This window comes from Anolis carolinensis, chromosome 3 (assembly GCF_035594765.1).
Source record: "Anolis carolinensis isolate JA03-04 chromosome 3, rAnoCar3.1.pri, whole genome shotgun sequence".
In the NCBI taxonomy this organism is placed as follows: domain Eukaryota; kingdom Metazoa; phylum Chordata; class Lepidosauria; order Squamata; family Dactyloidae; genus Anolis; species Anolis carolinensis.
The window spans coordinates 262,541,062-262,564,698 of NC_085843.1; the positions used below are offsets into that span (position 1 = coordinate 262,541,062).

General features: G+C 38.3%; 1 long non-coding RNA gene across 1 annotated transcript in view; it reads left to right on the forward strand.

Annotated features, from left to right (window-relative positions):
* Positions 1 to 23,637, forward strand: part of LOC103278175 (uncharacterized) — a 47,440-nt gene that overhangs the window by 9,884 nt on the left and 13,919 nt on the right. Inside the window, exon 2 of the long non-coding RNA XR_505855.3 lies at positions 8,151 to 8,225. This is a non-coding gene — a long non-coding RNA (uncharacterized LOC103278175). The remainder of the gene's footprint in view (positions 1 to 8,150; positions 8,226 to 23,637) is intronic.

Sequence of the window (23,637 nt, forward strand, 5' to 3'; positions counted from 1 at the left end):
ACATAAGATAGCAAAGCAGGATATCTTTCTTGTTCTTAATGCGTTCTGTATTTTTTATTGATATAATTGGGCTTGAGACATTCGAGAACTGTCATTCTTTTTCAGATAGCCATCTTAGTATGTTTTAACATAAAAAGACATTAAAATCTTGAAAAGATTAATCTTTTGTTGTTGCTGGTGTTGTTTTGTTTTTTTGTATGTTGGATTTGCTTTAATCTGTCTTAATAAAATTAATCCAAAAATTAATGGGGAATTTTTTTTGGCATAAGCTTTTGTGGGCTGTAGTTCACTTTTTCAGAGGAATTGAGTGAAGTTGTTCCTCCCAGATGCACAGAATGAAGTTGTCATGTTGTGATAATTCCCTAAAGCATTGCTACTGGCAACTGTCAGAGAAATTGGGAGAGGTGGACCAGGAGCAGAAAACTGTGGTGAGAATCACACTTGCCTATGGAGGTGATTCCTTTTGTGAAAATATGAATGAATGGATGAAGAAATATTTTTATGCCTTCTAAGATGCATAGAAAACTATCAAAGCTAGGAGTTCTGTTGTGTTTCTATATTTTCAGTACTTCTACCTATCTGTTGAGGCCATCATAAGCTTATTCGTATATTCACTTAAGTTTTAGCATGGACAAGTGGTCTCTAATTACTTAAGAGGACCCATAGCCATGTAGTCTTGTAATATATAGCAAATGCATAGAAGATGATTTTTAACATTCTGATCCTGAGCCTTAATTTTCCATAAAGACTTGAAAACTTGGATGTTCCAACGTGCCTTTGAATAACAGTTGATCCCTGCCCAGCCCTAATTTATTTATTGTTCTGGTTTTCCAGCACTGAATTCCCAGCCCTGGTCCTATTGTTCTGTGTTTTACACAAGCCCTGCCCTTCCCTTGCAAATCTGAATATGCCCACTTTTTGGTTTTGTGATATTGACTGATGTATTTTAACGATGCTTTTACTTTCTTGGTCTTTAATTATTTCAATTATATTTTTTGTTACGTGTTTTAATTTTGTACTTTGAGTTCTCTGTTTATGCTGGGCCTGGTCCCCATGTAAGCCGTCCCAAGTCCCTTTGGGGAGATGGAGGCAGGTTATAAGAATAAAGTTTTATTATTATTATTATTATTATTATTATTATTATTATTATTATTATTATTATTATTATTTTATGACACAGCAAACAAGATAGATATGTTGGATTTCGTATCACAAAATCACGAGTCGAGCACTTCCCAAGTGTCTAGGACTGTGTGATGTATTTTCGGATGATGTGTGCAGATCCCAGTAGGGTGGCCTTTTGCAGTTGGCAGATTATTATTATTATGATTATTAGGCATTGAAATACTTGGCATTAAACCAATTTTAGTTTTCTTGCACTTAACATACTAATTTTACTCCCATTTATTTGAACTGTTGATAATTGTCTCATAAATTACCTCACAGATTGATCTGTGGATAGATTAGCTGTCTTGATCTTTACTGATGGACTGTGAGTCAATCATCTTCAGAGCTACGGAGAAGACTTGAAAAGGCGAAGAGGAGAAAGTACAACACCAGATTTCTATGTCCCTTTGCTGGCACAGCTCAGCCATTGTGATAACCGCCATGCACTCCCAGATGTTCTGCCATGACCTTTGGATATCCTGTGTGACTTATCTGCTAAGCATTAACAGGATACAATTACTTGTATCTGCATTGATTTGAACACCATTAATGCGGTAGCTTCCCTAGGCCTGCACCACTTTATTGGCAGCTGTGGGGTAGGAAAATACTGAACAGGTACAGATTTAAGTACAGCATCTAGTTTGGCCTTTTGCTGAGGAGCAAGGGAGAGCAATTCTGGTCCTTGAAAAATTTCTTATACTTATGACCCTAGCAACTAGAATCCTTGGCAGCAGAAATATGGCAAATAGAAATAGAGCTAAGCTTCCTCACTCTCCTGCTGCTTCACACAAAAAGAGAGCTAAGCTTCTCTCTCTCCTGCTGCACACAAAAATCACCTTTCCAAGCTGCCTTTATTTATGAAACCAAGGCATATGCTTTTGTTACACGCTTCCGTGTAATGTGTAGTCCATCACTTAGCTTTGGCAGCCAGGATTTTTTTTTTTCAAAAAAAATCCACATGTTGGCTTTGTGGGATGAATGCTGCTTTAATTTGCTTAGTAGAATCAGGCAGACCTCCAAATTGCATTCTAATTTCAGATGCTGTCTATGTTAAGCTAATAGCATATTTTCAGAGTATTGTAATATAGGTGCTATGGAGAATACTAACAACTTTGTGGAATCTTTTCCTGTCCCAATGACGTCCCTTGAGATGCAGTATTATTCTGCAAAGGAGAGAATGGCAAGGAAGTGTGCTCTTTTGTAAGATGAAAAACAAACATTAATTTCCAGAGCAGTATTTGAACAAAGCAAGAATGCAGAATGAACAATTTCTGGTTAAATCTGAATAATACTGGCTTAGTGATGAAGGATCATTCAAACAGATTTGAAGGGCAAAAATATGTGGGTATTGTGATTATGCAATTCAGGATTGTGACCTGACTAAATGCTGTAATGCAACTACAAAAGTTCAAAACAAGGATGGGAAACATCACACCCTATGTTTTAGGTCAGTGGTTCTCAATCTGGGGTCCCCAGATGTTACTGGCTTTCAACTCCCAGAAATCCCAACAGCTGGTCAACTAGCTGGGAATTCTGGGAGTTGTAGGCCAAAAACATCTGGGGACCCCAGGTTGAGAACCACTGTTTTAGAGGAAGAAACTGGCAAAAGCAGTGTTGAAGATTCCTTGCATAAGAAAACTTTATGAAATATATGTGATTTCCATAAATCAATAGATGGCTTGATGGTACACGTTGTCTCATTGGGTCACATAATGGAAAAGGAATTGGTCTTGGTTTTTTTGGATGCTTTTCCTTAGATGAACAAAATTACATTTCTAATAATGGGAATCTAGTATACAATCTAGTTTTTGTAGCACTCTGGTTTCATTATAAGTCCAGTCATGTCTGACTCTGGGGGTTGGTGCTCATCTCAATTTCTAAGCCGAAGAGCCGGCATTGTCCGTAGACACCTCAAAGGTCATGTGGCCGGCATGACTGCATGGAGCGCCGTTACCTTCCCGCCGGAGCGGTACCTATTGATCTACTCACATTGGCATGTTTTCGAACTGCTAGGTTGGCAGAAGCTGAAGCTAACAGCGGGTGCCCACTCCGCTCCCGAGATTTGAACCTGCGACCCTTTGGTCTGCAAGTTCAGCAGCTCAGTGCTTTAACACACTTCGCCACCAGGGTTCCTGGTTCCATTATAGGATGTAACTAAATCCAGAGATATCACTTCTAGTTTCAGTGAACAGGCATAAGAAACTTTATAGTGGAGGGGAATTTTAACAATGGGGAAAAGATATATCTAAAATCATACAGGACAGACTGAATCAGAGGTAATTTCCAGAGATATGTTGTGTTTTAATTCACTTATTTAAAAAAAAAAAAAGGGATTTAAATTAAAAGAGCATAAAACAGCATCTTGGACAACTCACCCCATTTGAAAAATATTCCTGCAGTTCAACTGAAGAAGAAAAGTACTTTATCTTGCTTTCATCAATTTTTTTCCAGTCAGCCCTCCACATTTGCTGGAGTTAGAGACACAGAATGCCCACAAAAGTAGAAAAACTGTAAATAAAAATCCCAGTATTTTTTACCTGAAAAAAAAAACTTCTCTAGAAATCTCTAGGTCCTCCAATACAACTCGAGTCAACTTCTCCCAAAAACTGACCACAGCATCATGCTGGGGGACATAAAAATGTCTAGAGAAGTGTTTTCTCTGGGAAATTCTAAGTCTTCCAGTGCAACGTTGTGACAGAAGCTGACCATAGAGTCATGCTGGAGTACCTAGAGATTCCTAAAGAACATGTTAATCAAATCTGAAAAAGCAAAACCCCAAATGTGGATAGTCTACTGTGTTTCATTTGAATGAATAGACTTTTAAACACTAGTTTGACCTACATATTCACGGAACCAAAATACAGTCTCACTTTGGCATTGCTAGATTTTTAAATTAGGATCTCCTGTACAAGCTATACCCTCTTCTCAGTGCCTCTCTCATTTATCCCATTGAAAACACTAGGATTTGTTTTCACCCATGGGTTTCCTATATCCATTTGAAGTCTAGAAATGTATCCCTATGGATATGGGGTCATACTGTATAAGGAACTATAGGGAGAATGTCTAAGGAATGCATCAAAGGTAAGTTGGTGGAAATATTCAAAAGGAGTAAACAATTCCCTTTACAAGTTACAAGTCAGCATCTTTCTGAAAGAAGGTCAATAGTGGTCACATTTTGGCTCCATTCCCACTGGTACTTTGTTGTCAGATTTTGCTTCCCTTTAATAAAGCTGTGCAAAGCATTCCAATGGCTATCGCAACCCTCGACCCCTGGAAACCTCTGTCCCAAGCCCTCTAGTGTTGTAAGCAGCTGAGAATATGTCTTACTGATTCTCGCAGCAAATCAGTGCGTCACTTTATGTTTGATGGATGTAACAAATAAGTTGTTGGGATAAGGTTTTCTTACTAGCCAAAAACAAAACACCCCCACCCCCCCGCCCCAGCAAGACAAGTTAATGCTCTGTGGATATGAAACTTGCAATGATTTTATCCCTTTCTGTGGTATCGTGTTAGTTTGAAAGGGGGCAATCAAGGTCTGGCTACCTTTGGTGGCCTGAATCCACAACAGATGAAGAGAGACTTCCTTCACAAGACACCTCAGTAACAAGAACAGGAATGGTTGTCAGACGCTGGTTTCTAATCGGTATTGTGAATACCGATTAGAATCGATGGATTTAGATCAGTGGTTCTCAACCTGGGGTCCCCAGATGTTTTTGGCCTTCAACTCCCAGAAATCCTAATAGCTGGTAAACTGGCCGGGATTTCTGGGAGTTGTAGGCCAAAAACATCTGGAGATCCTGGGTTGAGAACCACTGATTTAGATGGTAGGCAAGCAAAGTTTAGCTTAGGGCTGCATGTGGCTCTCCAAAGATGTTTTGTGACCCTCCGTTTCTTTGGAGTCCTCCAACTGATGATTTTGGGGTCAAAAGAGAACAAACTGCTGCTTCAGAAAACCTCCAATTGAAAGAATATTACATTTGTAATAGATTGCAAGGTTCTCCCTTCCCCAGGCCAAACTATTGATCATTAGAAAGTAACTTTTGGAAAATACTCCAGCATTCAGATTGATTGAGCCAAATATTGTTGGAACAGTACCAAAAGGAATTAGCTGACATGGGTATATTTCCTTTGAAAATCAATTGTTTGCTCCTTAGAATATGAAATCTGTGGTGGCATCCCTCCTGTGGATTTTGACAGCAGCTTGTGTCTTCTTGCTGTGTGGAAAAATTGTGTCTCTCATTTGTATCTTCAAGCTGATTTGCAATATTCATGACATTTCCTGGGGTTTTTCATCCAGGTGATCTCAGAGGCAGAATTTTGTCTCTTTTGTTAGCAGCCTCCTGTACTCTAAAAGCAATGGTTGCTGTTGCAAACACACACTCACACACAATTTATCATTCTCCAAGTGATTTGGGTCAGCTGCCAAGGACAGTTGACTGGCTTCTTTTTGAAATGAGGCAAAATGTCATGGCTTCTCATGCTGCTTTCCATCTGCCCGATAAAAAGATCACTCAGCTCTAAAATGGCAAGATTTTTCAATGATCATTTGTCACGCCTCCAGTGCTGTGACAGAATTTAAAACATTCAGCTATGCTTATAGTAGAATTTTCATCTAATCTTTCATCTAAGCCCATGCATGCAGATATCTGGGCAGATCTGTCCTGCCCTTTTTGGCTGGTCATTCAGGGAGGATATACAGTTAGATCTCAGCTACAATGTATTGTTAATGCATCCCTCAGGGAGGGAACATCTTTATCTTCTTTCAAAGAAGCAGTAGTATGGCTGCTTCTACAAAAAATGACCTCCCAGGACTTTAACAACTATAGAACGATCAAATCCTTTTTTGGGCAAGGTGATTGAGAGGCCAGTTGCCATCCAATTGTGTGCAATCTTGAATTAGATTGTTATTGTTATTATGTTTATATAGGGGACTCAAAGTGACTTAACATAAAAGCTTCAGCATAACCATTTAAAATATACAAATATATGAACCTTAAAACACGATTAAATATATACAGTGTTAAAAAAATTCCCAGTTAAAAACCATTACAACCAATTCAAAGTTAAAAAACGAAGCACAACACAGATTTTTACCATTAATTTCAAACTAGTTACAGAGTGGGATATGAAGTTGAGATGGCTATGGCCACCTTAGTTAATGATATTTGTTTCAGCTTTGACTTGGGGCGTGGGTGTGTGTATCCCTGCTGTAGTTTTTGGATTTTTCAAACATCAACCATGGTGAATCGTGGCGCTGTAATTTAGTCCTATCTCTCAGATTCAGGAGATGGCTGGTCTTCAAAAAAGGAGCTGTTATTTGATGTATTACAAGATACTGTCCTGTCCATAATGTTTTTTAACATTGAACACCCGGAAGAGATCGCTTGGAGGTATGGGGAGGTATGGAGAAGGATGCTATCAGAATGCCAATGGTGCCCAAATATATTTCTTCATGCCTTAAAACCAGAATCCATTATAGTGAGGTTTTTCTAAATGAATACCTGCAGGAGGAAATAAGGGAAAACAAACTGGAAATAAATTCAGACAAAATAGAGGTGATTACTGATATGGAGTCTAACCTGGGGTTGAAGTTGTGTCAACCACCCTGAGACCTTCTGGGGAGAGAGAGCAGTCTAGATAAAAAGATCAGTCTTGGGATGGGATTACATTCCCTATGAAAAACTATTTCCAGCTGGAGGGTGCTATTGCTTCAAATCACAGCCCAGATAAATGTCACAGTCATGCGTACTACTTCCTATCAACTTCAGCTGCTTACAGTTGCTCCTCTTCTTAGGGCTAGAGCAGTGGTTCTCAACCTGTGGGTCCCAGGTGTTTTGGCCTTCAACTTCCAGAAGTCCCAGCCAGTTCAGCAGGTGTTAGGATTTCTGAGAGCTGAAGGCCAAAACATCTGGGGACCCACATGTTGAGAATCACTGGTCTAGAGGAACTAAAGATGGCAGTATGCATGCTGGTAATCTAAGTCTGGATTTTTGAAATGAGCTCTGCATTGGATTATCTCTGTTCAGAAACTTCAGTTAGTTCAAAACATAGCAGCCAGATTAGTTACAGCAAGGAGTTATTATCTTACATCTATGTCAAAATCACATCTATATTAAAATTACTAATAGAGGTGTAAGAGATTGTTTTGAATACATCATAAGGATGGAGGCCAGCTTTAAATGTGCCAAGATGATGGAGAAAGAGGGTAGGATTTTCTTTTCTTTTCTTTTTTGCTTGAGACTTCTGGTTGCTTGCATTCTGGTTAACTGAGAGTCTACTGTAAATAGGTTACAGTTTAAAAAGTTGCCCTTATTTTATTCTATTTTTTATGTCTGGTCTCAGGTTGGGCAGCAAATGTTTCATATATGACTTTGTGCACCAAAAGAACTGTACAAATTGCCTACGGAAAAAGACTGAGAATGTCTTATCATCATCATCATCATCATCATCATCATCATGCTTTGAGATCTACGTAGTATCTCCCTTTTGGAAATATTGTTAAATGAGTTTACCGTACTATACTACACAACATTTTCCTATCTGTAAAAGTGTATGAGAAAGAGTCACAGTAGTGTACCCAGCTTTTTTGTTTATATGTGTCCTCAAGTCTGGGCTAACAGCCAACATGTTTAGTTAAGGACAAATTTGTGCACAAAAACTGTATTTTACTGCCTCTGGCTCCACCTGATTTCTCCCCCTCCCATTTTACAAAATGTAATCTTCACAGTCTCTCATTTGGCACTGCAGGGCTGACCTGTTACTGTATTTATTGTGGTAATGCATTCATAAATCGCAGAATCCGATGGGCGCACCAGGAAATGGTTCTGCTGAATTATTATAAATGTGATAATGAGAGGCTGTATATCACTGTGAAGGGCAAAAATGTCTGGGAATATCTGTGGTCACTGTACTAGGTTTTGTTTTGTTTTTTTATGTTTCAGAGCTTCATTCTTTTGTTCATCCTGTTGTGTGTCCCTTGTTAGGTTAGAGGGAGAAACATGCCACTGAATGATAAACCACTGAAAGATTGGCAGTATATAAACTCAGCATCACAAAAGGTATGTTGCTGGGAGCTGAAAGGAGCTGTATTATTGATCTTATTTTGTGCAAGATAGTTAAGAATTAGTGAAATGTTAAACTTTTGGGTTGGATCGTTTACACAGTGTTTCTTTTAATTCATAAAAATGATTTTATCATGAAAATCCACCTGTCATTTGATCATTAAATTGCAAGACTAGAACAGAGAGAAGCTGTTGTTGGCACAGATCCAAGGTGCAAACATGTAAATGGTCAATTTGTGTTCAATCAATGTGTATGCCTATATGAATTGTTCTTACAATATCTCCAGACCACCCATGTATTTTTGCAGTTTAGAATGAATAATATTACTATTACTATTTTTTCTCTGATAAAGTTGTTGAAAATTGTATGGTTTTTGAGGGGTATTCACAATTCAAGGCTTATGTGCAGGCCACCAAAAAACAGCAGCAGCAACAACAAAAACCCCCCACATCTGTATGGTGTTTTGTTTATTAGAAAATTGTATTTTCTTCACAGAAAAGAAGGTCCCTGTCTCTAAATAGTTTATTCTGCATAGAAAACTTATTTCTACATCAAAGTTTCCCAACATTTGATGATGAAGTATTGTTTTTCAACCTTTACTTGAATTTTGACTACTCTGCCCTTTTGATAGATAAACTGATGGAGGGCTGAGGGAAGCATTGACTTGAATGAAAGTAGAAAAAGGAAAAAAACAACTTTTTTCTTTCTTTAAATATCTCCCTTCATCTGGCAAAAAACCAACTGTCAGGAAAATTAAAACACATGACAAATATAAATTTGAACAGCCAAAATTAAATCAGGACAGAAAATATAGAGACAACAATATAGCCCTGGTGATTAGGTGGAAGCAAGGCAGCAATTAATGTAAGGTTAGAGGAAGGGTTCACTCAGTTCCATACCTTTGGGTCAGTTTCCAGAGTATAGACTTTGCCACAGACTCCCTTTGCTATAAATGCTGCTGCTCAGTGCCAAGTTGGTAAATGGACGAAGAGCCTGTGATTTAATTTCGGATGAGAATGCTGACCGAGACCCCTTCCACACAGCTGAAAAAAATCCCACATTTTCTGCTTTGAACTAGAATATATGGGAGCATGGACTCAGATATCTCAGTTCAAAGCAGATATTGTGGGATTTTCTACCTTGATATTTTGGGTTACATGGCTGTATGGAAGGGCTCCTAGATTGTATTTTACAGACCTGACTTGCTTGAAGCTAGGTGTGGTTACTTTCTCCCAGCTTTGCCAGCCTGGGTTCTCCACACAATAACAGGCTGGATGAGAGAATAGGGGTCTCTGTCGAAGTCACACCACGTTGTGTGATGTCCAGCGTGGGACTCTGTTCCCAAGACAGGGTGGAACCCTCCTAGGACACTAAATTCCCCCGTCTGATGGTTCTTGGAGCCTCTAATGGGATTGGAGGCTAATTAAGATGGACTACCTTAGTAGGCTAATAGATACAGATGTTTTTTGGCAACTTGCTTTGGCAAGTTGATTTGCCACTCCTTATTTTTCCATTCCATTCTCCATGGAATGAAAAAATGTCAAGAGTGGTAGATATAATCACTCTTTGGTACCATATTCCGTGGAATGGAGCCACACACCAGCACTTCCCTTGGTTTCTTATGGAGCTGGTGGTGATGAGATAGATAGGATGGAGACTAGAGTGTTGATGTTAGCAAATTCTGAGCAAGTCTAACTGAAAATGGGCTAGAGTTCATTGAAAACCCTATGCCACAGTAGGGACAGAAAAGAAATAATACCTTCCTGACATCATTGCATCTGCACAGTGTCATCCAGAAGAGCAGTCATTTCTCCATTTCAAAGATTGCCCAAAATGGAGAGCCTGGACTGATTCAGATGCATTTTCTCCTTTGCTCATCCTTCTAATACCACTGTCCCTTCTTGGTGGTCTCTTTTACATGCAATCTCCTGGATGTCCAGATAGTCTAGAGTTCCGCTGTCACTGCTCTGTGTGGATGATGGAAAATGCCTCTAGAAGATACCAGGTTGGAGAAGGCTACTTTACACAGTAAAATTATTTAGTGGAAGTGCTTCAGGGGATCAGTAATGATCATTTCAGGAGGATAATAGGTTGAGGAAATATAGCCTAGGCCATAGGTTTGATATCCTTACAACACCAATTTTAAAAACATATTTTTAAAGAAAAGATACAATGGGCAACGCTTCATACTGAGAGTTTCAATAGCATGTTTTATAGTGTCTGAGAAAGAACGTTGCAGCATTTGGTTCATAAATCAAAGACCATTATTCTTTGTCCCTGAAAGCTTTCTGAAATGCCATCCTGTGGTAAGGTCGAAAATAGAAATAGTTTTCAGATGTCAGATGTGGCAAGAGCCATGGAAGTGCAGAAAATTGCTGGTGAAGGGCAAATTGTCTTAGTCTAAATTTTATGGCAATAGTCTTATCTGTTTAGTTTGAAATTATATTTTTTGAGATGTTTCTTAATTGTAGAAGCCCACCTCACTCCAAAAGCTATTAGGTAGAGCCTGAAATGAAGAGAGAGACTTGTCAAGGTGCAGGACCCAGCAAACAAATGGCTTTAATTTATTTTCCTACAAATGAATTTGTTGAAATGAAACAAAGCAGGTGACCATACAAAGAACTATCCACTTCACTGTTGTGCCAGAGTAAAAAACAAGTGGCAAGGCCTCTTTTTGAAACATCCTTTATAATTAATTTTAAATTAACTTTGTGAAGCTAATACAATTTAAGAAGGACAGCTTGCTTTTCAACCACAGTATGCCGAGTTCTGTTTTAATCATGGACATATAGCAACACATAGAATCTATATTGGTGTTGCCTAAATTTCCACTTACAGAGTTATGCATTTATTGTGCCACACAACCCTTGTATTGCAATATCACAGAAGTGAGTATACTTCTGAATGCACAATCAAATGCACATCTTGTCTGCATACGCATTGCATTGCATTTCATCTGCATGTAGATCTGCAAGCACAATGGATATTTGAACCACAATGGTACTGCACACACAATCTTTTTATAGCCTGTGGGTTTCACATGTCAGGTAAAAATTTCTATCCGCTTCAAGTAGGGGATCTTTGCATAGGACACCAATAAGGTCCCAGCCTATTCTTTTTGAATTAAGCAATTTAGAATGCCTTTGGTTTCCATTACTCCATCTGAAAAAAAAAAGAACACATAAAAGAGCACGGGAATATAACAAATGGTAGTTAAGCAAATAAGGGGAATTTATGAGGAAAGCTTTATAAGGAAATACTTTAATACTTGGGACTTATTAGTGGAGGGGAAAAAAGAAGTGGAAGCATTGTAGTAGTTTCCAGAATCCTGAAAATAATAACTTTATTTGTATCCTGCCCCATCACCCCGAGCAGCTGAGTGGGAGTGGATGGGAAAGGGGCTAAGCCACAAAAACTGATCATAAGTGGGTTTAAGGTGATCAAAAGAAAACACTTTTTGAGAGAAAGAAGCTAACTGCCATTATGATGGACCTTATTATATACCCTAAAATGCACCAGATCCTGTCTGATCTCAAAAGCTAAGTGGGGTCAGCCCTGGTAACTATTTGAATGGGAGGCCACCAATGAATTTCAGATAGTGTAGGCTATGCTTGACAAAACCACCTCTGTTCCTTGTTTTAGAAAATACTATGAAATTCATGGGGCTGCAACTTGCTATAGGTCAATAGATGACTTGAAGGCATACACACACACACACACACACACACACACACACACACACTATAATACTTTACAAGGTCATAGACTCATAGACTCATAGAATCATAGAGTTGGAAGAGGCTTCACGGGCCATCCAGTCCAAACCCAAAGCACCCCTGACAGATGACCATCCAGCCTCTGCTTAAAAGCCTCCAAAGAAGGAGAAGGAGTTCCACTGCCGAACAGCTCTCACAGTGAGGAAGTTTTTCCTAATGTTCAGGTGGAATCTCTTTTCCTGTAGTTGAAGCCATTTGATTAATATGGTTTCCTGATGACCTGAATCCCCTAGTGCTACGTGTGGATGTGAGGCACAACAAAGACATCACATAATGACAAAATAAGGGGTAAGTTAGAGTGCAAGATACTGACAATGTGGAATGCAACCTAATATGGATTAAAGACATTGCACCAAATAGCTTCAAACTCGTTTTTTACGGCTACTATTGGTGGTAATGCCGCCCAATCAATTAATTTGCCACTTAGGGTAACAGAGTTATGACATGTAAGTATAACATACCTTTTGCTAACCACCTTTTGTGTAGGTTAAGAGATGTCAAAAGGTCTAGAGTTTCCATGAGCCAAAGATATAAAAAAGAAACAGTGTTTTGCCATGTTCCTACTCTTTTTCAGAACTTCTTGCTCTTTCATGTTTATTTGTTCTTGATCTGTGCTGTCACGAGTCAGAAGAAAATCCGGTAGAATCTAATCCACAAAGGAATCAAATTTCTGGCTTCTTTAGCCATGAGAAAACCTGGGAACATGATTTCTATGCTAGTGTCATGTGTCCTGTTCTAATTAGGGATATAAGGAGTTCTGTTTGTACCTGGTTTTTCATTCCATTGTGTTTTTAAATATAACTTGTTCTTGTATTACTGTAACATCTTAAGCAACTAACTGGAGAGTAATGTTCTAAGCTGTATGATATTTTAAAACCCCAATTTAATCCATCTTACTTGAGAATAAAGCTTTCTTTGTTACTATTACACCTCTGTTTTGGTGCCTTGGCAAACAAGAGTTCATTCTTTCTCAGTAAAAGTGGAGAGAAAAGCTAGATTGCTTCAGTTTGTTCATTCCCACAGGAAAATGTGGGAAGAAGATGAGTGGGTAGGAACAGTGAGCCTTTTAAAAATAGTATGTATTGTTGTAAATTACCTGCATTGAACCCCTCAATTGACTTCTGCATGTTTAACCACTATTTTGATACATTTGAAATTTCCTCATTTTTTAATGCAAATTTTCCAACATGTCCCCAGACATGCTTACAATTTGTCAATGTCAGGATTCAAGAATGTTTTTGTGAACCAGGAAATACATACTAAAATCAGATTTCCTCATAAACACATAAGTGCCAGCAGGCAAGTGTTGATTTTTCCCCTCTCTGCCCATTGCTTCTTGCCTGTGGCATATTCCATATGCTTCATATGCAATTAGGTAATGCCAAATGGTGGAAGATAAGTATCTTCATAGTGCCAGAAATGTAAAACAAGTGTCTGATACATATAATTAAATTAGTGACATGGGGTGTTTAGCCAGTTCAGGAACTTTTGTCATTGCAGATACCATGTCTATTTATTTCTTTCCACACTCTTTCACTCTGACATCTTAAACACATGAGCAGAGGAAAGTGTCATTACTGGCTCAAGATTAGCATCCAATAAGCTGACACTACATAAGAAGGTTGACATTTTTGCTAAATATCTCACATTTATTATGAGAGATCCCAGAGACAATGGAAAGAAATGAGCAAAAACAGTATGCACCCCTTTTGCCATTTATAAGGCATCTTTACTTGACTGGCTAGTACAAACTGAATCTCCCTTACCTGGAAATCCAAAACACTTGAAAATCTGAAATCTTTGACTACTAGCTACCCACTTCTGCCTTTGGGAAAAGGGGGCTAGTCACAAGACCAGTACCCACTGGGTATTTCCTCCACTTACACAAAGCACACATCCTAGACATTTCTGTGCTTATCTTCCATCCAGCCAATAGTGGAATATGGTGGAGCAACTGCCCTGGAAATGTGCCATGTAGGGAACATGGAGTGTGACCCTGTTACTATCCACCTGTACGCAGTCCAGAAAGAATGATAAAGACCTGGATTTTCCCCTCCCTTCCTGGCTAAATTGCTGAAAAGTATGCTGACAAATGAGGAAGTATTTTCTATGTATGTGTAAATACAAGAATCCCTAAATCCAGAATCCATCCAAGTCCTGGTCCCAAGAATTTCAGATAAGAAGGATTCAACCTGTACTGTCATGTTGATTATTATAGTCAGATGGAAGCAACCCCTGGGTTACTCATTCTCTTTTTACTGCATTACTTCTAAGGCTCAGTGAGCATTTGTACATTTGTAAGGCATGTCTCAGTGTTTCTCAAGGTTATGTTGCTTGCAAACTGCAAGATGGGGAACATTCTTGGAAAATATCTGAATGAGATTGAAATTCTTATTACTTGTTCCATGACTAATTTTTTCTTCACATATTCTGTGGGCAAGTGTGCATCTTAACACTACAAAGTGGGAATATCAAACAGATTTTTGTGAACACATGTATCAAATTGGTCTATTAATTAGGGAATCCTGTTGAAGTCTAATGGAGGATAGAAATCATTTGGGTTGGATTATAGCAAAGAAAAGCTTCAGAGTAACTCACAACCACAGGGTTTTTTTTTTTTTTAAATCACGACTGTATTGTAGACACTTCATATGATGAACATATGATGAACAGTAGCCCCATAGTGCACTGCTGCTAATAATCTCTATTTCTTGTAGAACCCAATGCTGAAAGTTAAAATGCTAACTATATACATACACTTTCAGTCTTTATTGCTTTGTCAGTTATTGTTCATTTTCACTGGAGGTGAAAACATTTTGTTGACTGCCACAAAGCTGGCTTGAAAAAGAAAATCCTGAGATGCTTCAGGGCATTTTATGAATGAAGAGCACAATTCTCCTTTTGGAGAGATGGGTGGAATGATCTTCTTTTCAACTGGAAGCAAACAAAATCACAGATGTGGAGAACAAAGGTTTTATTTTGATGATGCGAGACTTATGAAGCCTTAAAGGCACTATATCAGAATCTTAATAAAATTTATCTCACGTCTATATTTAAATTAGAGGAACAAATACCAGGGAAGCTTCCTGTTCTGCTGAGTTAAAGGATAACAAGGAAGAGCAGCTAAGAATTACTAGGCACCTAACACATATTGTTACAAAGAGCCCAGTTTAAAAACTGGTAACAAAACTTTCTTTTAAATAGAAAAATATGTCTTAATAAAATAAATCAGATAAAAAATAAAATGTTCAGACTGGCAGCATTCCTTAACTATATATATGTATATGTATATATATGTATGTATTTATTTACTTTGTGTATATCCCACCTTTCTCCCTGTGGGTGCTTAAGGTGGCTAACAACCACACAATCCGGTCACCGTTTAAAACAACAAAAATACAAAAATTTAAAACAATTAAATAGTACTATGTGGATTTAGGTTAAAAGACAGTTAATATATAATAAATACAATTAAAATTACATTTAAAACACACACACACACACACACACATATATACATATATTTTTTTAGCATTGAAATTAAGATGTCATTCAAAGACTGATATGAGAACCAGGGAAATCTAGATTACTTCTGCTTCTGTTAATAAAATAATTGTGAAGAAATCAGTCAATGAGAACCAGATACCATAGCTTCTCATACCAAGTCCAAAGTAGGACTTTCCATTTTTGAGCAAACACTGTATTTATTTTCCATATTTATACCCTGCCCTTCTCACCCCGAACGGGACTCAGAGAAGCCTTACACGTAGGCAACAATTTGATGCTGCACAAATATATACAGATAAAATAAACAAATACATTAAAAACCAAAAAGTTAAAACATCAAACATTAAAGCCAATCATTAAAACTACATAGTCCAAAAACATAATCCAAAGCCATTCCATTCGTCATTGCATTATTTCGTATTAACTTATTGCACTGATCAAGAATTACTGACCTAAAACTTGCTCCCATAGATACATTTTTAGTTTTTTCCTGAAGGTCAGGAGGGAGGGAGCTGATCTAATTTCACTGGGGATGGAGTTCTATAGATGAGGGACCACCACTGAGAAGGCCCTGTATGAGCTACTAGACAAAGTTTTTTAAAATCCAAAATGCTTAGGACCAGAAGCATTTGGATTTTGAATTTTGAAATTATGTATATTTGCATTATACATATACAGGGAGATACCTTAGAGATGGGGCCTAGTTATAAACACAAAATTTATTTATTTTTCCTATAATACATATAACCTGAAGGTAGTTTTATATAATATTTTAAATAATTTTGTTCATGAAACATTTTTGTGTATATTTAACCATCAGAAAGCTACCAATGTAGGCCATTTGAGATTTTTGAGTATTTTGAATTTTGGAATCAATGCTCAATCTGTAATAAGGTTTTTGTTTTTGTTTTCTGTAAGCAGAGAGAGAAATCCAGTGTTGGTGAAAGTGTAAAATATTTGGCAAGCCCATTTGGGAATCCAGAAACTAGTATCTGAAGTTGAATATTTTGTCTGGTAAATAAGAACCCGGTTTAGAATCCAAGGGGGAGAGACCATTCAAAATGAAATGACATTGCACTTACTTTGCATGTAAACCCAAGTTCAGCCCTTGCATCCTTTGAACCAGTGGGATCAGGCAGTGAATGATGGGGAAAATATCTACTTGAAACCCTGGAAATCCATTGTGATCCAAAGTAAATCGGAGCTTTGAAAAATTACTGACTTAAATGTATAGGCACTAGAGTCCCAGAAAAATGCTTCAAAGTTTTGGAGTATACCCCATATATACTTGGCTTGATTGACAAATCATCTGACCTAGTATGTGCTCTGCTTTCAATCACAACCTTGTATTTTCCCGTTTTAGCCTCTACCCCTTGGATTAGCCATTAAGTGAACAGCCCTACTTGCTGTTTCAAGCAGATATGTCTTAATTTGAGCTTGTTTTCTGGGTCATTGGTTTAGTTTCTGAGTTCTTTACAGTCTGGAGAAATCCCAAGTACCAGAGGTTCATATCTTTTAATCATTGGATGGTTCTCGGCTTCATGCAGTTTTAGAACAAAGCTTTCAAATCTGTGTTCATTATTGTGACCTGAAGTGCCCTCAGCTGTATCATGCTAACGGCAGGGCAGCCATTGGTATATTGAATCCATTCCTCACTGGTATCACCTCTTCAATCAAGATTAAAAATTAATATTAAAAGTGGCTGTTAGGCTGAACCTTTTGATTAGGAAATATTTCTCCAGACTTGTCATCAAATGGAGAGCTGAAGCACTTGTTTGTCATATGTGAAAGAATCTATATCATTACACGCGGTTGCTATAAGAAATTGGGTCATTGATCCAGGGCTTGCCCAAGGCACTTTTTCCTATTCAAAGTTGGAATAGAAAATGGCACCCACGTAAGTCAAGGTGCCTAATGCCCAAAGGCTAGAAGGCTATTTTGACATTACCATAAGCACCGTCCCATCCCGTACTCTGCAAACATACTGCATAATAATTAGTTTAGAAATCGCTTCTCTTTCATGCCTACTCCACCAATTTGCTGCCTGAAACATAGGGATATATCATTTGTCTATGGTGTGAGGACAAATACTTTTTACAATTTTCTGTATAATAGTGGGAGAAAATGAATATTTCTGCATAGCTTTTCCCAAGTATTTGCACATCCTGAAGTGTTTCAGGAAATAATTCCATGGATAAATGCAGATGCATCAGAATCCTATGACCTGCTACTTATTGCAACTTCATGTGTCCCTACCCGAGTAGCAGAGAGGCTAAGAAACCCCTTTACTGCATTGCAAAGATGCATGACGGGATCTCAACAAGGGCATCCAGTGTGGATTGGGATTTATGTACATCAGGATTGATGCACAATTCATGTCACTCCACAATGTGCATCAGGGCACACTTTACACTGATGCTCATTGCACATTTCACATGGATGCACATCAGGCAGTGCTCACCATAACCCTGTATTGGATATGGATGTTATGCTACTCTGCCATTCTAATTTTTACAGAGAGCGGTGCACAATGTACATTGATGCACAAAACACATTCGGCACTTTGCTGGCTGTGCTGTATAGTAAAGTAACAGTATACTTCTACTTGATGTGGACATAACACAACTGAAAAATTCAAATTCCCAGAGATGCAAGTCCGTTTATGAAGATGTAAATTCTCAACAGGATCCCTTCAAGCATCTGTTTCAGCAAACTATATTACTTTACTTCCAATCTGTGCACAAAACATGATGCAGTTTATTGCGTTGGAATGGCTGGTCCAATGTCACCCAGTGAGCTCCATGGTTCAGTGGGGACTAGAATCTTGATTTCCCATTTCCCAGCATTTTAACCATTATACCACTGTGACTCTCCAAAGGAATTTATACCCATGAGTGGATTTGAGCACACAACCCCTGGCTTCACAGTCATTATTTTCTAGACTAAGTACTATGCCAGCTGTCATAGTTGTTTTAATGGGCAGCTTGCTGTTTTGAAGAAACTGACTCTAATTTAAAAGATTCCATCTGAATGGGATAGAAATGATTTGCCACATCATTGTCAAAACTCTGATATATATTGCAAAGCATTGTCTTCCCCTTTGCATATAATTTAGTGAAGCTAGTTTCATAAGGGAAAGCTGCAGTTAATAATAATTGCATTAGATAGGAATGATAAATGGGGAAAGTGGCCATAAACCTGCCATTAGCTAGCTGCAAACGTTTTCGTGCTACTCTGTTTCCCACACTACAAGGAGTCAAAGTATTCAGTTCAGTTCCCACCATAAGGATAATAATGCCTCATATTTCATTATAATGTTTATGATCAGTTTTGAACAATTCTAAAGCATTATGTAAACAGTTATGGATTAGGGTTCAGCATTTGACCAAGATAAAAATGATTTAGTCAAATGACTTCTCAAGTATTTTGAAACAATAATGTATAAAAAAGAAATAAAGAAAATCCCCAACAGGCTTGAGTCTTGGATTAATTGCAAAAAATATAACCACATCACAGCAGCAAATCCCTATACATAAACCAGAAAGATGTCATTGTAAAACAGTGGATTTGATCCAGATATTCATAATGGGACGATTAGCACGAGCCCCATGGATTTCAATGACTTCGTATAAGTGATCATGATATTCCTTTCTATGCACTTATAGATGGTTTAATGATCTATTCTCAAAGATTATTGCCAGTGGTTCTGAGATCACGCCTGCTATTCCTTTTTATATAGGTCATCTGGCCTGGAGACTTGGATTCATTTAGAGAAGCCAGGTATTCCTGTTTGACCACTATGCCTACTCTGTGCTGCATTTCCCCTACTGCATCATCTGTTCCTTTCTTCCAAGGTTGAGCAATGTTTTCCTTTTAAGTAAAGACAGAGACTATGGACCTCATTCCATTTGTTGCCAGAATCACTACAAGTTGTGGCGAATCTGGAAGTGCCCAGTGAAGGGAACCCATTGTCCCACAACCCGCATTGTCCAATTTACCCCTAATCCCATCCCACGAGTAGAAGAGTCTGCTGCTTGGCTTCCCTCGATTGTTATTAATGCAACATGGAAAGCCTTCCATATTGTTGCCTCAGCAGCATATGCTGGTTCTTCTTCAGTTTTGCTACAGAGCCCTGCCAGTCATAGCTGTGTGTATATCATGGGATGGGAGCTGGTGGCCTCAATAGCAAAATGGAAGAGCAGCTGGCATATGCTGCCAAATCTTAGCCCGTCTGATGAGGTCAAAATAAGGCATTGGGTAGTTCTGCATTTTTTCTGTCCCACTTTAGCATTTTGTCTTCATCTCCATGTAGTGACCTCGCCATTTCCTTGTTCTTCCTTTGTTTCCACAAATCTCTTTTTATTGTTTTTGACCCTTCTCGCAAGTCTGATCTTGTTCTACATTTTAGCTTTTCTGACTTTCTGACATGTGCAGGCTATTCACTTAAATTCCTCTTTGGTGAATTCCTTCCTTTTCCATTTCTTATACATGTCTCTTTTAAATCTTAGCTCAGTTGACACCCATCTCATTTTTCTTCCTCATTGGAGTTGTTTGAAATTCTGCCTTCAATATGACACCTTTAAGAAACTCCTATCCATCATGAACTCCCTTGTTCTTTAGTTTTCCAGTGTTTCCCTAAAGTTACCCAAATTGTTATCTCAAAGTCTAGCATACATGTCTGACTTGGTTTCCCATTTCCATTATGTAATGAAATCCAGGAGAAAATGACTGACACTAAGCAGGGCCAGCCTTGGCTAGTACTTGGATGAGTATCAGGTGATGTATGCTGGTTTTCTGAGGACAAAACTGACAAATCCACCTTTGACTATGCCATGTCCAAGGAAACCTTATGAAATGCATGGGATCATCATGAGTTGACAAACAATCTGAAGGCATGTACACAAATATATAGAACTGAGGCCCCATCTACACTGTCATATAATGCAGTTTGAACTGCTATATAATGGTCAGCATAGACTCATATAATGCAGATTGAACCGCACTGGCAGATTACATGAATCTACACTGCCATATAACCCAGTTCAGTGCAGTAAATCTACATACTGAAACTGGATTATGTGGCAGTGTAGATGGGGCTTGAATTGCAGACACAAAAGGTGTTGAGTGGTGTTGGGCTGGGGTTCACTGACAGGAAAACAATTGTACTGTATTGTACTTTGCAACCTTAAAAACAGTTGCATGATATTGAACCATTTTTATGGACAGGAAAGCATTTCCATGAATCTGAGCTTGCTTTGCAGACAGGAAAATGGCTGTATGGAACATAGGCTTTGATAGCTAGATATGCTTAGCGGGAAAATTGGCCAGATGGTATGATTATTGTTTTCTGTTATTTTAATTTCTGCATGTTTTTCTAACCTTTCCCCAAGATTGGTTATTTTTATGCTAAATAGGCTACTTGAAACACAAACAATTGACAGTTATATCAGCTTGGATGGCGTCAGAATGTCCTCATAAAGCCATTTCAGTATAGGAGGATATAAAGTATCTGTGCTCTATGAAAGATCTGTCTGAACACAGTGCCACCTCTAACTATACTGTGCCAGAAAATGAATAGCAGCATAGTTTTTCCCAAGTGAGGAGGGATAAAAAAGCAACTCTTGTTCTTTGTGAAAGTGAAAGGATTTGCTAACTTCTGGCATGGAAATTGGATAAGGATCCTTATTAAAAGAAATATACTACAATGATCTGCAGCATGAATAAAACCAGAAAAGAGATATAGAATTTGTAGTGGCAACACTGTCCCGGAAGAATGGGAACCAGTAGAATCCAGGCTGCAATAGAACACCTGGAGACATTGCACAATTGTGGGGACTAAACATCACTTTAACTATTGGAAAATAACTGCATCCTGTCTCTGGGCACATATCCTTTCGGCAAATGTGAATCTCCATGAATTCATGGACACCACCTTTTGAAAACCACTAGTCAAGAAAAGCATGACCTTGTTAGACATCAACTCTTTGAACAAGTGATATTCACAAGCATTTATGTAATGGCACACAGGTAACTCAGCTGTTAAACTGAAGAACCATGTCTTTGAACTGCCAAGGACAAAGACATGCCACTACAAAAATATATTTGGCTAGCAGAGGATGATTATTTCTTTAATATTGAAATTGTAGTTGCATTAGCCCAAAACATATACACTCCCTTTAAAAACTCAGAGATAAAAAGCAGTCTTATTTGAAAAATAACATATCTTGTTTACTCATAAATATCTTGTCTCACTTCACTATACAGGTATATTTCTTATTGAAGTTCAGTTACAGATAGGATGTAGCTTCTCTCTATGTTGAGTACACAGGGTATCATTCTTAATCGATAGTCAATAGTCTTTAAGTATAGTTGTACTCATGGAAGTCCATAAGCATGCATACATCCATTAAAGTCTCTAAACTGTAACATGCATCCACCCCCACTGACAGCTGGACACATACATCTGCTTTCATTGAAGACCAAACACATACTGAATATAAAATGGCATCCTGAGTCTGAATATGCTCAGTACAATTACATGTCTATATCCCCTCCCACACTAAAGAGGTCAGTCAAACTAGCAAATCAACATACACATAGAATACAGATGAATATATATATATATATATATATATATATATATATATATATATAAACAAATAAATAGTGAAAGGCTTGAGAGATTGCTGTTTCCAACATTAATTACATTGATTCCATCTAATGGAATTCCTGGATTTATAATTTAATGAGGAACTTGGAATTCTCTGTCAGATATTAGAGCCCAACCAGGCTTGTCAGCATTGAGGATCTGTGACATGGATTGTGAAATCAAAAGAAAAAAAAATCATGTGAACATTTTATGGCCCTCCTGTCTTCGGGAACAATACATGGTCTTCCTGCCTTTCTAATTAAATAAAATATGTACAATGTATGGCCTTCTTGTTTTCAGTTCAAGTGGGTGGGCACAATAATGCAACAAGGGGCACATCTACACTGCTCTGCAACTGTTCTCAAATAGAGCCGAATTTCTCCAACCAAGCAGTATCATTAATTCTGGCCGCCTGTTCTAGTTTTGGCTTATTGGAAAATTCATTTTTAAAACATCACAATGTAAGATTTGCTTTAACTGAAAGTAGTATTCACAAAAAAGCAGGCATTTTTTTTAATAAACTAACACTTTGCCATAAACTACCTCTTAAGAATAAGTGGGATTCCTTTTCTATATCTTTCAAAAGTTCTTATTATGTTGACCAGAGGATTATGGGAAATGCAACTAAAAAATAAGTTCATCACGTCTGATGAATTTTGTGCCTAAATGTAATTGCAAAAGGTGCTCTGTCAGTAATCCAATGAGACAGCAGTTCTGTGTTTACTTCAAGAGAGAAGTCATTTCCTATAAACACTATGAGGCAAAATGCTGCTGTAATTTGGTAGGACTATATCTTTAGTAGCAATAGTAAGATTTTAGTAGTTGCAGATGCTTGTGATGACTCATGGGCCATGTAGTCCCGTTCCTAGCACTGTTGTGACAGATGAAGAGGAAAACTTAGGTTTCCCACCGTTTCAGCCAGAATTGGAGCTTTTTCAGCCAGAATTGGAGCCCTTGCACCTGCAGGAGATTTGCCTTCCAGAAGTCTGCCAAACAAGCCTTGAGCCGAAATCTCCCCCATTTTCTCGCCGTGATTATTATAAACAACAGAAAGGCGCTCAGGAGGCGTCTCGCAGGAGCGCTAGGATTGCTGCCAGGCATTCAGCTGATTAAGCCTGCTTCCCATGGGAAACTTTAGGGAGTCATGCATCTGGACACAGAGAATGGCTTTCGGTTCTGGTTCCCCAGAGAAATGTTCTTTGGCGGGAAAACGAGACCCTATTTAGGTGTTTTGCCCACGTAGGAATCTTGCGGAGTCAATTCGTCAGCTTCGGGAGTAGGTTGTGTGTGGACTACGCTACTCCCGCGTCCAAGTCCTTTGCTCCCGTTTCCAGCCTTGCCTTGCTTCCCAGGACCTTGCCTTGCTCCACGGACCTTGCCTTGCTTTCCGGACCTCGCCATGAATTTACCACGGATCCTGTTCTTGCTCCTCGTTTCTTGTTGCCTTGAATTAAGCCTAGTGTTCCAAGAATCAAG